The sequence below is a fragment of the Diabrotica undecimpunctata genome, chromosome 8 (assembly GCF_040954645.1).
Source record: "Diabrotica undecimpunctata isolate CICGRU chromosome 8, icDiaUnde3, whole genome shotgun sequence".
Classification (NCBI taxonomy): domain Eukaryota; kingdom Metazoa; phylum Arthropoda; class Insecta; order Coleoptera; family Chrysomelidae; genus Diabrotica; species Diabrotica undecimpunctata.
In genome coordinates, this window is record NC_092810.1 from 91,934,053 (window position 1) to 91,947,589 (window position 13,537).

A 13,537-nucleotide genomic window follows, 5' to 3' on the forward strand; every position below is an offset into this window, starting at 1 on the left:
AGGTTGTGAGCTCCTACTTATATCTGAGGTCACTGATTTCACAAATTCACACGTGACAAATTTTACGAACTCTAAAAATGAGGTTGATCAACTGCTTAATATTGATCCTACGATAAGCGGAAAGAAGAAAGATATACGCCAGTAAAATGTATGTTGGAGAAGAATGTTACGAATTTCGTTTACTGACCACACGACAAATACACAGGTCAACAAAAATCAACTTTTTTTTGTGACGTGGTTAGATCATGGTGTCAATTTTTTCACTCACACTTTATTTGCTACGAAGAATTGTGTATTGTACGGGAATATTTACTAAAAACTTGTGGCAAATGTTTTACGGGTACTTATTTGCTGGAGAATCACAGATTAATGTCCAGTAGTAATCTGCCGGTAGACTAGGACTTTATTTGCCTTGGTACCGCTTTTCCATGTCTACAACATTTTAGTGGAACCGTTCTCCATGTTCATCACTTAAGCACCCACATTTTCTGGAAAGAAATTCCGATGAGCATCCAGGAGCTGAATTTTAAGAGACATGTTATATCATATTTCTCTGTAGGCAGTAAGTAATTCAGCCTGTGAAATTAGATGGGGTTTTGGTTCATTCTGGTTCTTAAAATTGTGGATCATTCTCTATTTCCTTTTCTAATTATATATCACCAGATAGAACCTTAAAACTGTAAGTTCGTCTTCCTCCACACTCAAAGTCTTTGGTGGTTTTGATACAGAAAAATTTTTGCTTGACGGGACGGAATAGCTGATGGTAAATAGAGATACTGCACAGTATTCTTGGACTTCGGTCTTATGCTCTGCATCTTCGGGAGACAAAAGTAACAATCTATAATATTGGCTGTCGGTTCTCTCCATATCATTGATACTGCAAACCGCGTTCGACGTTTTGTAGCTTTTAACCAAGCTGTTAATAATGTAACAGTAGTCTAACAGAATAAATGAGGGACCCATGACTTATATTAATGACCTACTTTGACTCCGAAATAAAGTTTGTAAGCTCTACATACAAGTGGGGTGGGATTAAGTTTTTGCGATTCAAAAGTTAGTCACGCCACGACAATAAAAATGTACTAACTTCCTATGCCGATAAATACCTACTAGTGTATAAAATCGAATGAACAGTGTACATCTTGCATATAATAATAATAAACATATTGAACTTGTCTCAAAATGAGATATTTGTCCTGCGAAGACAATATACACAGTGGCTGCGCTGGCCAATATTAATATAAAGTTATATATGGTTAAATGCTAGAATAAATGAACTTTAATAAAATAAAAGGCAGATATCGAGCACAGTTTTTTATTAAATCTTGCCCAAGTACTTTCGCTCTAGAGCATCTTCAGGGCGTCTAAAATAAGCCAAGAAACTTTTTTTCAACTGAAGGAAAATTAATTAACTTAAAAAAACTCGAAGTTGATGGTTGATGGTAAAAAACAAACTTTTTAATAGTACAGTTTAGACTTACTTTGTCAAAATTATAGGCTATTAAACAATTTTGTGAATGTCATAAACATTAACACTTTAGCTGCCATGTGTACCATATATGGACACAGGCAATTTTAGTTCTCTGCCATGTATACATATAATGGACACAGGTTTTATCAGCGTTTCAGCCATGTGTCCGAGTCTGGACACATTTACCGTGTATTTAAATAGAAATATCATTGAGTCTGGCGTAAAACTATGACGGTTCAAAATGTCTTGGGATTTTTTTAATTTTTAGATGTATAAGGGATAATAAAATGAAAATTAAATATACATAAACTTTTTTTCTATTTTTATGATAGTACAGCATATTATATAATCAAAAGTAACATAGAATGTAGTATTTTTTAACTAGAAAATTAAGTACTGAGAGTCAGTTTTGTTGTACATTTTTAAGTTATTTTTTTCTGTAAATATGATTGGCAAAGAAACATTCTAAACACATAAAAGGGCTATCTTCACATCAGTTGCATATACATATTACTCGTTTTTTGTTTTTTACAGCATAAATTCGACCATATAGTTCAGAGTTTTTTTGTAACAAATCGTGCATCTGCCTCTTTTATTCAAAGCATTTTAAGTAAGTTCATGTATGGTTTGAACTTGTACAGGAAGGGATAGATTACTACATTGAAGAAGTTGCATGCACACATTTTCTTTGAATTTTGTAACTGATATTTTGCTTTGGTTGATGTTATTGAAAATAATTAGAGCATTTACCAGTGAAGTACCAGATATCATCTCAAATGCCACTTTTCTGTACCATTTGACAGACTTTCGTAAGCAGTTTGAGTAAGCTGTCTTTTAATCTGACATTTCCACAAACGGTTTTCCGTTATTGTACTCGACAATGGCTGCAGGTTTTCTTTTAGGACCTTCCCTATGCGCTACCTTTATGATATCGTCTCTATGTTTTGTAGACAGAAAAAGTACATCTCTCTTGTCATGCCACTTCATAACTATGTACAATATCATTTTTGTTTTGTTTGGCAATGATCTCCTTTTTCTTGAATTCTTGAAGGCTTCTACAACATCTTTGGGAAGATTTTTTCGGGTTTTTCTCAACGTTCCAATAAGATGAGTGGATCTAGTTTTTAAAATTTTAGCAAGGTTAACTGATGTTTACCCGTTGTCTGTAATACGAGTTCTATCCTGATCCAATAAAGGGTTAATCATTTCCATAACGACCCTTTCAGCAACCGGTTGTCCATTAATTTTTCTTTACCCCAATATATTTTAATTGTATGGGTATTAAGCCTTCTGACAAACAAATTTTAAACAGCTTTATGCCAAACTTATGATGTTTTCCTTTCACGTTTCTTCACACGTCTGTCATTTTCAGAACACTCGTCATTGTTTGCTAGATGAAACATGCGCAAGAGCAATTCGAACCGATTTCGAGGCATGTATTTAGCAATATCACTTTTATATAATGAAATTTTGCGTCAGTAATCAGCTAATGACGAACTTTGAGTCTAGTCCTATCCAAAGAAGGTTAGTCTATTTCCAATAATTAAAACATGACTCTTTCGTAATTGTTTCATTTACTATACCAGTAAGAATTGTTTCGAGGATAATCATATGTATCATAACATCTTCAGAGACAAACAGTTCAGACAATTATTATCTAAGGAAAGGTAAAATGCCGAAGATCACAAGGAGGATCCCCAACAAGATGGATCTGCCAATTTTCAGAAATATGCAAAATACCAATGCATAAATTTCAAGAAATGACCAGAGATGACTACACACAATGACTACTACACTTCTTCGGCTGAGGGGGAGGGGGGAGTCAGAACTGATAAGAGAAGGAGAAAGAGACTACCTCTTTTACTTCTGCTTCCTTACCGTTTATCATTATTTTATTATTGGGGAGGTTATTATTTTTTAAGATGTCGGTTTTCTCTGTGTTAATTAGATCGTGTTGAAGTATTGTGCCAGCTTGTCAATTTTTATTTGCATGTGAGCTAAGACGTATAGACTAGAATAAGAACTATTATGCTACTCCCTTATCTACTTAATATTTCTTCTACTTCTATAAACATGTTTGTGTTTCTCCTAACGCTATCTACACTTCTCACAGATATCATCTGATCCAAATCCTTTAACTTTCTTTATCGTTTGAAGTGTAGTTTTTAAATAACTTCAATTTTTGTTATGTTGATCAACATTCCTGTTACTTTCTCCGCTTAATTTATTGCTCTTTTATTATCCTTTTGTTTTGTCTTCGAATAATAAGTCGTCTTATGACATTTTACATCCTTTTCATGTACTTAGCGTTAACTGTTTAAAAGGAAATACATATCTTTATTCCAAATTAAGATACCTTTCTTTCAAGTATATATAAAATGGTCTTAGAAAAACTTTAAAATACTAACTGACATATTCCATCGCATTCTAAATTTTCAAGACACTTTATTTTTCGGTTTTATTTCAATTCACATTGAAATATATACGAACTGTTTCAAGTAACTGCGCCCCTGTCCTTCACGGGTATAATTCGCTAAAGTGGCGTTAAATGATATGATTGTTTCTTAAAAAAGAGAATCATTTAGGAACAGGAAAAGCCCGAGGATGGATTTTTATTGTCAAAACAAAACATTTAATTATGTTTTGTGCTCTGCAATGAAATTAGTTTTTGTGTAAGCGTTTACGACGAATTAATTGCTATCTTAATTGATTTTCTTGCAGCTTAGTTTAATTTGTCCCTTAAGGCTATACTTCTTATATTTTTTACTTAATTTTCTTTTCTCTTTTTTGCAGATATAAAAGGCGGCGATCTATACGTTTTTACAATTTCTTACAAGGGTAAGTTTTTAATGAGTTTTTAGTATTAATGCCGGACGTTCCGTAATTAGATTTTCTCATTATAGCTGATTCTATTTTACACGTTTGTGTCTAAAAAATACTTCGTCAATACATAGAAAAGCCATACGCCAAATAATGAAGTTTTTATAGATAATATTGTTATAGAAATCGTAAAGATTGTAGGAGAAAGAGAATATAAAGAAATTGTTTAGCTTATGTCTGCACCAAAGTGAAACACATATAAGATGAGACAGTGCACTTACCATCTTATTACACAAAAAGGGCGATCCAACAGACTTCAAGAATAACCATTCCATAAGCATGTTAAACAACCTCTACAAGTTATTCACAATAATAATGAAAAATAGGTTGGAAACAAAATTGGATTTTTATCAACCTAGGGAATAGGCAAATTTTAGGAAAAAATTCCCTCAAGTATCTTCTCTTTCCTACACTTCTCTTGCCCTGGATTTTCCCTTGTATAATTAATTCAAGTATGTTGTATCTTTCATTATGCAGAGCATGCCCCAGGTATTGCAACTTTCGTGTCTTGATGGTTTCCAATAGTTCCATTCTTTTGTTGACTATTTTCATGACTTCGTTATTTGTTACATGCTCGGTCCATGATATCTTCTGGATTCTTCTATACACCCACAGTTCAAATGCTTTCAACTTTTTAGTAGTCGTCGCGTTCAGTGTCAAGTGTCCATGCTTTTATTCCGTAAAGCAGAGTCGAGAAAATATAACATCTTGCCAACCTAATTTTTAAGTCTAATTTCAGTTCTCTTGCACAAAGTACCTTTCTCATTTTATTGAAGTTTGTTCGTGCTTTCTCATGGTACAATGAATACACAAGGTATGATACATAATGTTCCAAAATCGGTTCGCTTTCGCGCATGACGTAGTCAAGAACGCTTATTCCCGCAACATTTGAATGTAGTTGTATAGGAAAGACTTTTAATTTTAAGTTTTTTTTTATATAATTTGTCTAATTTAATTATAGTAATTATAAAGAGATAATAAAATTATGTTATTATAATATTTATCCTTTATAAAACATAGATATCCTTTATAAGACAAGTTTTAATTATCTTTTATTACACGTAGGTACAGGTTAATTAACTTATACTCCAGAGTTCGATATTTCAGATGTTTAAAAAGATACAGAAAAGTGGTAATGGAGGTACACAAAATTTGTACGTATATATACCTACTGAACTAAACACAAAATCAAAATAAATAATGTCAAAGTCAACTTTATTTATATCGAATGAGCTAGCTGGCCATCGAATATGAGTGTAGTGAGGGCACACAATATTGCACAACATTTAAAATGACATTTTTGTAATATTCACACCTAAAATTATCTTGGTATTGTTTATAATAATGATAACATTGTATATTTTAATAATGATAACATGATTTAACAAAGAAAAATATGATATTTTGGAAGATGCTAAATTGATTTCCTCCGAAACAGTTCTTATTGCAAATTGCATAGCAGGCTGAGGCTAGTTTCTTACTTAACAAATCGATATGAAAAAACCATTTAAGGTTTCATGACTAATAATTAATAAAAATAAAGATTTAGACTTACGTCGTTGACCTAGAAGTAGTAAAAAGCTGCTCAACATACTTTTTGGACTCTCTGTGTTCGCCTCCTTGTACGCGTTTCTTTTGGTTGGTTAAAAGGGTAGCCGATGTTGATTTAGGCAAATAAAGACTAGGTACTGCCTCAGGTTTGAGTTTTAGACCCTTTTTAGAAACGTAATTTAAAAGTTCCTGTTGTAGATTTCTTTGGTAATCGTCAGTTTTAAAATGTGTATAACAAATTCTTGCAGTATTACAATTAAAATTATCCTTTCTACAACAAGATATAATCCACAGTTTTCTGGTCACACTATCTTTAGGAAATGTATGAAACCTAAAGATTTTATCTTCATTGTCACTATTGCAACAAGCAATTGTACAGCGTACTTTGAAAAAGGTACAAAACCAGATATACAATGGCAAATAAAAACTTTCAGTTTTACAAAAAAATACTATACAGTATAAATAAATAGTAACTAAACACCATTTGTATAAAGACACATATATAAGCATAAATCTAAATTATTTTTCTATTATAAAATACATGACTCAGTCAGTATTGAGTTACTTTAAAATATATTTATTATCTCATAACTTGCAATTTGCAATAGTCACCATTGATAACCGATATTATTGTTGAACTTTTGTTTTTATACAAGCTTTTTGTCTTGCCGGTGTAAAGTCGTCTGAAGTCGATATTTATTGTATTTTGCGTTTGAACTAATTTGTGTCTTATTTTCATATTATTATATTGTTTGATAAGTAAATTTTGCATATAGTAATCGGTAGGTTATAGTAATGTGTATATTTTTTATTTTACTAAATTTCATTATAACTCATCTAAAATACCATATTGAATTGTAAAACAGATTTTTCTCTATTGTACTCTATTTTGTTTTTATTTCAGTAAAACTGCTTGGAAGTAAGTGACAGTGAATCAGAATAAGCAAATCTACTACTATTTACCTACTCACAGTATTTCCTCTGCAGAAAATTTTTAAATTTCAAGATTTTTAAATTTTTAAATTTTACCGTTAATTGTCAGGCTTTCATGATTATTTTGGGTTTTTGATATCCTCATAAATTTACTCACCCTCATAGTTTTCTTGATGTTTATTGATATTCCATATTCTTCTCCATACTAAACTATCTTGTTCATTAGCTTTTGGAGATCTTGGAGGTTGTCTGCTACAAAAAATTAAAAAATATGCTAAACCTCTCTTTAGGAATAGAATAGAATAGAAAAGAAAGGAAGATTGTGAGAGAAATTAAACAATACAAATTTGTTATCAGCCACCTGATATCCTCCTCCAATATTATCTTCTCTCGATGACCTGGTAAAAATTTTTGTGTTACAAGATGATCTCAATATGAAAGTCTTTTTAAAAAAATTTACCTTCGTCATTATCGTATCATAATATGCAGTTGCTAGAACTTACGCTTCTTAAAAACTAGGTACAAATTTAGAGTTGTATATAAAATAAGTTATGAAGACATACTAAAAAATTAAGGGGCAAACACCGTCAAAAATAAACAACGAAGACCGAAGCACATATGAAAGAAATAAAAAAAAAATGAGGTATATTTCCTTTTTTACCATCAGAAAATATTCAGCATTGTGATTGAATCTGCTGTGGCACGTTATAAAAACATTTAAAAACTTACGAGGAACTATGCTTTCATCATCATTAAAAATCAACTAATCCGTTTTTAAAATTCCGTTTGGTTGTTTAAAATACTAAAAGATGTTTGGTTGGAAAGAGAGAATGATGAGAGTCGTTGTATGTTTGATGGAATTTTGAAAGAGAAAAAAAGTCAGTCTGTTCCTGTTCATGAAAAGAGTAACATCTACAGCTAACAAGATATTAAAAGCCGGTAAATTTGAATGGCAGAGGAAAATTAAGTTGCCACCACTTGAAAAAGTGGTAGCAGTAGCGATTCCATATATGATGACTGGTAGTAGTGCAGAAGGTAATGTTTTTTTTAGATATATAATTGCCGTATTGCTAGATTCCAGAGCCTAAGAAGGTATCCATTGAATTCTGGCAGGCAACTGTGGGAGAAATCTTTTTGGACATCTAACGTCACGGAGCAAGACACCTTGGCATTTTTTGGGCGACTAGGATACTTGGCCAGAAGACCTCAGTGTAGTGCCAGATTAACCGTGTTCCGGCTAAAACCTTAACCATCGTTCCAGAGAGGTAGTCTCACCACTCAATGAACAACTAAAAAAAAAACTAAAAACTTATAAATAACCATACCTATTACCGTAAATCAGAAAATATTCTCGTTAGGCCATAAACTAATAAATAATAATAGCCATAAATCTCAGATCCCTGGTTCAATTTCCTCCTCTCTCCTCCTGCTCCTTTTTCTTCATCACCCTAGAAATCAGACAGTTTACTTCTCTTCATTCTTTCTCTCCTCTTAACATTATATTTACCATGTTTCTTTCATCCAACCCGAAACCCATTCGCCTCTCGAAACCTCCCCTCTCATTTGCCCATCTTTCGCAGTTAAAAATGTGGGCGGGAGCGTCCGGTACCCCACAAACAGTACAGTGCCGAGGCACATTTGTCTATTCTATTTGTGAAGGTACCAAAACTACCATGTCCGGTCAGAAACTTCGTTAGGAAGTAGTCTATTTTCCTGAACTTACATTCCCATTACAACCTCAGATCGGGAATAGGCTCCTTCATCCACTTTGCTTTTCCGTTATCGTTCTTTCTCTCTCATTCTCATCTATATTTTTATCCGTCCTCCTCGCATACACCCTCGTTCGCTCTTTGCACAACTTAACGATCGGTATCACCGCTCCAATGAGAGACAGAGAGAGATATATATAGAGATAGAGAGAGAGATAGAGAGAGAGATATATATAGAGAGAGAGAGACATAAAATGAAGAATGATTTAGAAATGAATGAAGAAATGAATTATATAATCATTGCCGCCTTGTTTTTTATTCTTTTAATTAATACATTCGTGTTTGTTTTCAAATCTTATAAGAATACGTGTTTTTGGTTTGTAGATTTTCATAATACTCCATTACAATTTTATTAATTTTGTATGAATAGACACGTGTTGTCTAAAAATGTTTAGTATTACGAATTATTATTACACACATGGTAAATACTAAAACAAAATTCACTGCGTCCTTGTAATTCCGCCGATTATATAATAGTGGAAATTATAACCAAAGCACAATAAAAATATCGGAAGTAAGTACAAAGAATTACACACTCGTGTAACAAATTAATAGTTGTAATTGTAGTCGTAATTATTTGAAGCATAAAAGAACAAGCAACTGGTGTGGAATAACAAATTAGAAATATTTACCTAGACAATTTGAGACGTTGGAGTTCCGACATTTTTCCGTCCGTTTGAAACGTCATTTCCGAACGTACTGTATTATTTGAGAGTCATTAGGATGGGCATGATCTCCAAAGCATGAAATTAAAATAAATTTTATGTCTGTGTTGTCAGTTTAGGAAGATGTATCAGAGTTTTGTGATGAAAACTGTTCACTTAGAATATATTTCTAGGTGGAATAATATGCTCTTTATAAATTTTTTAAATACCATTTTAAGTTAGAAAGATATAGTGCTGCTAAAGAAGTTATTACACACGCTATTGCAGTTCTGCGTATTTGGACATCGTTTTGCGTAACACCATATTTTTTTAGAAAAACAAAGTGTTTTCAAGTACCTATTATAATATCCCAGAGAAAACACACGAATATTACTTAACACACAACTTACCACAAATTTTTGTTCAAATCGACGAAAATGGAGATTCAAATAACGAATTTAAGAAAATTTCTAAAATTAATAAATTACAAAATATTATTTTTCAGTATAATAATGACGGACCACATTATATATCAATTAATTATAATATCAAATAGTCCAAAATACACACAACAATGTATTTATTCTGAAGACATACCTCATCTTCTTAAGGAAAGCTGCGATACAAGCGAAGTAGATCACTATAAATTCAGAGAAAATAAAAAAGGGAAATCCTTTGAGTTGGAAGAAAAGCATCAGAAAACGAAGTGGAGCTGCTGGTAAAAAATATCTGTAATCGATTAATAAGTCGTGCTCTAATTCAGTCATAATTTTGGAATGCTGGTATCGATATTGACCAGAATAGACAGTTTATAGCTAGTCTCGGTTGCATATTTACGTACTAGAACAAAATCTCGTACTGGAAAAATAATGACGTCATTGAAAGATCAATTTACAATCAATAATAAGACATGTAGCGTATGCTGCACTTTTTTTCTTAATACATTAAATATTTCCTAAACCACAAGTTCTTATTGAAGACTAGTTGGTGGCATTGTAATACCTAATCAAAGAAGTAAACATAAACCGTCAAAAAAATTACCTTGAGTATAAGAAACAAAATTAGCGAACATATTGTAATATTTTCTAACACTTACTTTAAATCATTTACAGTTTTCTAACACTAACACTAAAAACACAATTAATTAAATCTCCAATCCATTTTTTAGCAAACCATAATGAAGTTTAGTTAACTCCGTCGACAGAAATCAGAAAATATCAAATAGGTGCGTAGTGACATAAAATAAATTGCCAGCCAGACTCTATAAATGTACAAAAAAAAAGGATCTCTTAATATCGCAAGATATTTAGGATTTAATCTTCTAGGTATAGTTGTATACAGGCTCGAACTTATATACTGATACACTTTATTAAAATTACGGCAATACACAAAGTAAAAGAAAAATACATATGTAATACTTTTATATTAAAATATATATTTAACGTAGTGAAAAATACAAAAAAAAATAATTTTAAACTTAACTATCACTACATTTAAACCGGTATCACTATCATCGCTATCGTTTTAATCTATAACTACTTTATTTTTAATGTTTTGGAACTGTAAGTATTTTTCTTCTAGTTTTTTGACATGCTCTATAATACATTTTTTCCAATTATCTGCTGTAATATTATTACATTCGGTATTAATTAAATCTACAACAGTCGAAAATTATTTCGGAGAATTATTATTTTTCCTCGCATTATCACTTCCTCCTCACTTACATAATTCTCAGCTAGCCTGTCGATAACCTAATTTTTTTCACATTTAACTAATTTTAATAGTTCTACAAGTTATTTTTTGTGTAAGAATCCATAAAATATATTTCATGTTTTAATAAAAATTCTTGAATTTCATCTTTGTTTGAATTAGTGTTTGGAATTTTACTCTTTAGTCTACAATGATACGGAGCATTATTCAAAATAATAACGCTATTTCTTTTTAATTTACGTAGTAATTGCTGCTTAAACCACTTTTAAAAAAAGTACTGTCCATATCTTAATGATAATCTAAGCGTCAATCACTTACACTCTTAGCAGAGAGTAACAAAGCATCTTCTACCTATCCTGATTCTCCCCCACAATGTAAAATACAAATTCTCTTCCCTCTAGAGGGAGGAACATTGGTGACGCAATTTTTACTACCATCGGTCCAACATTTTTTAACTATATCGTGGGTGTGGAACCAAGTTTCATCCAAATAATACAAGTTCTTCCCTTCACTCCTAAAAGGCCTTAGACTCTCCAAATAATCGAACCTCCACTTTATTAAACGGCTGGATTCCATAATTATTTACCGTTTATTCACTGTTTTAAATATAAAACCATTAGATTTTAAAAACCTCCAAAAGTAGTTCTATGACACTCGGGGATTATTTTTTTGTTTCTTAATTTACTCAAAAGTTTATTTAAACTTGGTAAGTTATTCACTAAATACATGTGATATATTGTTTCCCGTACAGCTGATAAATGAAAATTCGGTAATACTCGATGGGTACCAGAATCTTTTCTTTTTTATTTTTCGCAACACTGGGCCATCTTTTATATATTCGTACACAGTGGATCGTGGCACTTGTGTCAAAAAAACCGTCTTTTTGATGGCTTCTGATTTAACCATCGTCGAAAAAAGACCTAAGAAAAAATATGTAATTTTACTTTTTAAGGAATTCTGCTCGGAATTCTGTGTTTTTTATGAATTAATTAATCGGTAAATATGATTAACCTTCCTAATACCGGGTGAGGCGAATTCTCGGCCCAGGTCTAACGTTTTTATTAATATCTGTAATTAAGTTTAATCAATCGCTTTGACGGTTTAGGACATTGGTAGTTGATGTATAGGAGCACAAAGAAGTAGTAAAACTCAAAATACCGCGAACGGAAAATTAAATATTCTCGTCGGATTTCGCGGAAATGTATGTGTGGTGAGAATTCGCCCCACGTGGTATCGGGTGTTTTCACGTTCTACAAATCTGATTTCATCAGTTTAGATGATAGTTTTGGAAAGTGGTTATTAATGACTGTACTAATTACTTGCCGTGATGTGCAGTCGCATTCTTTACATATTAGCAGTTGATTGTAATGTGTTTGCTTTATTTTTGAAATTCCATTCTTGCTATTACACTGTGGGAACTTTTATAATTCCCTTATTAGCATATCTTTGTCTAGATTTTTCGAAGCATCACTTTCTAGTTGGGATTGCCTCTCTTAGAAATTGTAAAGTGCAATTAGCCCTAAGTACGTTTGATATTTAATAACTGCTAAAATTACCTGTTTATTTGTTGAGTTTCTAAATGTAACGGTCTTCTGTCTTTTATTTTTAATTTGTTGAATTGGTACTAAACAAAGTATACAGATAATAAAGGGTTAAAAAAAAGGTACGATTAGTGAGATACATAGAATCCTTGAGCTTAAAAGAGAACCAAACTACTGGGGCGAGAGGTCTCTCCACCTGGTACTGGTCGTTTTAAAATTCACCCGGTATTAGGAAGGTTAACTAAAAAGTATTTTTAACGAGTACTTACCAATGTAAACGTTAAGCACGATTTGCTTTGCATCCTGTGTGAGATGAGAGACATCATCACTAATCATTTCTATATCACTCATATTTATAGTTAATACACTGACTTCTGTTCTAAATGAACGACAAAAGAAAAATGAAGTTCTTTTCAAATACACTTTCTTCTCACGGAAGCCCATTTAGTGATAATTTAATATTAAGTAAACATTATCCTTTTATCTGTATACAATTCTAAGAAATTTTCTAATTTCTTATAAACACTGGCTTTACGTACCTAGAAATTTGTAATTCTGAATTCCAAGTACAAATGCAATTAACTAATTAAATTTAAATAGGTACACAACATTATGCTTAAAATTTTATTAACCAATCATTAATAACTCAAAATTGAAATACGTACCTGGCTACACCTACTTTGTATCTTTTAGTAAAGTACCTTTTAACCTTGGATATAATTTAAAATTGAACCTAATGTAACGAAAGACTAAGGATGACTAGTCGTTACAGAATTAAGGGAGTACAGTCAATTTGTGCTTGATATTGGCCCAGTCTCTTAATCTGGGGAATTCCATCGGAATTATCTTGCAACGGATAGTAATTAAAAACGAAGTGTGAACACTTATCACAAAACTGTGAGTTTCGTGATAAGTATTAAATAACAAAAGAAAATAAAAGAAGAATTTATAAAACAATAATAGAAAGTATTGGGTTGTACGGTGTCCTGCAGAGAATGTAAATAGATGGAAAATCCGGGAAATAGATGGCCAAAAAAG

The 13,537-nt window shown here is 31.8% G+C and overlaps 1 protein-coding gene across 1 annotated transcript in view; it reads left to right on the forward strand.

Moving 5' to 3' along the window:
• The window catches only part of LOC140447769 (LIM domain only protein 3), a 1,475,576-nt gene that overhangs the window by 1,103,297 nt on the left and 358,742 nt on the right, over positions 1–13,537 (forward strand). Inside the window, exon 5 of the mRNA XM_072540623.1 lies at positions 4,265–4,309. The gene's annotated coding sequence lies outside the window, so the exon portion shown is untranslated. The remainder of the gene's footprint in view (positions 1–4,264; positions 4,310–13,537) is intronic.